This window comes from Juglans microcarpa x Juglans regia, chromosome 6D, assembly GCF_004785595.1.
Source record: "Juglans microcarpa x Juglans regia isolate MS1-56 chromosome 6D, Jm3101_v1.0, whole genome shotgun sequence".
In the NCBI taxonomy this organism is placed as follows: domain Eukaryota; kingdom Viridiplantae; phylum Streptophyta; class Magnoliopsida; order Fagales; family Juglandaceae; genus Juglans; species Juglans microcarpa x Juglans regia.
In genome coordinates this window covers 21,245,914-21,248,703 of record NC_054604.1, presented here as the reverse complement: position 1 = coordinate 21,248,703, position 2,790 = coordinate 21,245,914, and the positions used below count along the sequence as shown (strand labels likewise).

The 2,790-nt window shown below is 41.7% G+C and overlaps 1 long non-coding RNA gene across 2 annotated transcripts; it reads left to right on the top strand.

Annotated features, from left to right (window-relative positions):
* The first annotated feature begins 1,172 nt into the window (after positions 1-1,172).
* On the top strand, positions 1,173-2,528 carry LOC121235096. Of its 2 annotated transcripts, none has more exons than XR_005934511.1 (3): positions 1,173-1,241; positions 1,721-1,822; positions 2,457-2,528. It is a non-coding gene; the product is annotated as an uncharacterized LOC121235096 (long non-coding RNA). The 2 variants fall into 2 exon arrangements; XR_005934512.1 differs by lacking the exon at positions 1,173-1,241 and adding an exon at positions 1,365-1,523.
* Positions 2,529-2,790: the final 262 nt, after the last annotated feature.

Genomic DNA, 2,790 nt, shown 5'->3' with positions numbered 1-2,790 from the left:
CGCTCGTTAGCCTGCGGGTGACCTGGGGAGGAATATTTAAACTTGATTCCCAACTTTGCACACCATTTGCGATAGTGACACAAGTCGAATTGCCGCTCGTTATTCAAGATCATGCAGAGTGGGATGCCAAACCTGCACACCACGGTCTTCCACAGGAACCGGGTAATGTTATTGGCCATGATGGTTGGGGCTTTACGTCTACCCATTTGGAGGAATAATCCACATCAACGATTATGAACCTTACGCCCCTTTACCTAGGGTAATGGTTTGATTAAGTCGATTCCCCACTGTGCGAATGACCAAGATAATATGATTTACGTCAATTCTTTCATTGGGAAATGGGACATGGGAGCATACAATTGGCATTTTGGGCACTTACTAACAAGTTCTTCCTTGTTCTTGAGGGCGTGTGGCCAATAGTACCCTACTCTTACCACCTCTTCGGTTAGTGCGCATACTCCTTGGAGGCGTGTGGCCAATATGTAATGTGCCTCATCTAGCAAGACGCATCTCAAGTGGGGTGCCAAGAAGTCTCGGCTGTATAGGATCCTGTCTATCAGTACGAAGCATGTTGCCTAGGTTTTTACCTACCGTGCCTCCCATTTTTCATCCGGAAGGTCACCGGTATCCAAATTTTTTATTACTTCTGGCACCTAGTTTGGTGCTCCCAACCTTATCTCCGAGACTTTGACTCTCACAACAGGCACATCGAATATTCTGATGATTGTCTTTTCTGGTAGGGGAGACTCCTCTTGGCCCGAGGTTGCTCACGCTAACTTGTTGGCCTTCTGATTCTCTCCCCTCGCCACCTGTTGATACGGAAGTACCTGAAATGGTCACGCCTTTCCCATACAAGCCGCAAATACTTCTGTCAGAGTTTTCTTGTGGGTGCAACTTAGACTTCCTCAGGGAAGTCGGCGAACTCAGTTATGAAGTTGGCTAGTACTTGTCCCTTTACAGTGTTCCGAGGAAGGTAGTTGATGTCAAATTAGCTCAATTCGATCACCCAATTCATCAAGCGGCATGAGACATCCGGCTACTGTAAGAACTTTTTTAGAGGCACTTTCACCAGTACCTTGATCGGGTGGGCTTGGAAATACAGCCTTAAACGTCAAGCTATCGTCATTAGCGCGGAGGCCAGCTATAACATTCGGGCTCTAAGCCCAGTTCTTTGAAGTTAGCCCGGTTGCACGAAGCCGACCCACGAGCACTTGATGAGAGACTCGATCGGCGTCGTTTTGGTGAGTGTTTAATTCCCCTTTTCTGCTGCACTACTTTTCTTCTGCACGGTTTCTTCCCACTACACTGCATTTCCGGATAACACTCAAACCGTGCGCACCAAACCCATAACTCTTGCAGTTGTTTTACCTCTTATCACGCTCAAGAAACGAACTCGCACCTTTCTGCAGACCTTTTCAATCGGTTCCTCTCAATTTCTCTGTCCCTTCACCGTGCGTTCAACCCAGGTGTTGGAGCTTCAGCTTTTGACTCCACTGCTGTTTTTTTTTCTTGAACAACCGTTGGTAATTCCTTCTCTCAATCCGGCTTCTCTCTTTCATTTTTTTTAATTTTTATTTCTTTCTTCTTCTTCCTTTTCTTCTGGTTTACCACGCAGGCCTTTCTTCTATGCAGGTTTGCCCTGTTTTGTTTACACACACAAACCACTATGTTTTGCTTGTCGTATGCACACACTCAAACTTCTCAAGCTTTCCTTGCGCAGGTCACTTTCTCTTTCACTAGAGATTGCTGTGAATTTTCTGGGCATAGACTACAGTGGGTTGTGTCGGTTTAAAGTGGTTTGAAGTTTTCGTGACTCTGTTAGGTAAGTCACTCCTGAAGCCTTTGGTAGGGTTTGGATATTGTGGTTGGTTGTGAAATGTAGTAATGTTACTGATTTGAGTGTGGCGTGGGTAAGACTTTCGCACTACTACAGTGACTTTTGGGCAATCTGTTACAGTTATAAATTTATATTGTGTTGGTGTTTTATATGTTGGATTGTGGTGGAGTGTGATGGAATTCTTGAAGTTGAGGAGTATGATTTTTGGATGGCTTTGTGAGACTGTTTTGGGCTATTAATTGAAACTAGTTGGTGTAAATTTATGGGTGTTTTGAGCTAGTTGTATTGGATATTTTATGCAAGTCTTGAATTGTTGAATGACTAAAATATTGATGCTTGTACTGAAAATTTTATTTGAAGGTTGGAGGTGAAGTATGGTTTGGGTTATGTTTTAATCATTGGAGTTGCTGTTGGGGGTTTTGGAAATGATTATGGTTGGTTTGGTGTTAATAAAAGGTGGTTGTTTTGGGTTTTAAATGCGAATGGTTTGAGGAGAATACTGTTCGGGTTTAATTGTATGATAGTTATTGAGTTAAGAAGGGACTGTTTTGGTTTATTACTCAATAAATAGTAGCTTGCTGTATTGGTTTATTAAATGTTGGGTATATGTTTTGTTTAGGTGGTGTCACTACTAGAGTTCCAACTCAAGGTGTTGATAATACACGGAAGTCAGGTTAGCGGGGTTCATAAACTAGTTTTGCATAAAAGAAATAAAATGAGGTTGACTTTGAAAATATGCATATTTGTTTTTGAAAAGAAATCTGAAAACGACCTCAGATGGTTGTTTTGCATATGTATAAATTCTATATAAGAGAAAATATTTTCTGTCATGACTGGTGTAGACATGAGCTAATTTTGTACATTCTGTTTCTGAACTATGCAAAAAGAGCGAATATGAAAATCTAAAAGTTTTTGCTATGAATAAATGAAGATGTTTTGGATTCTATTTATTT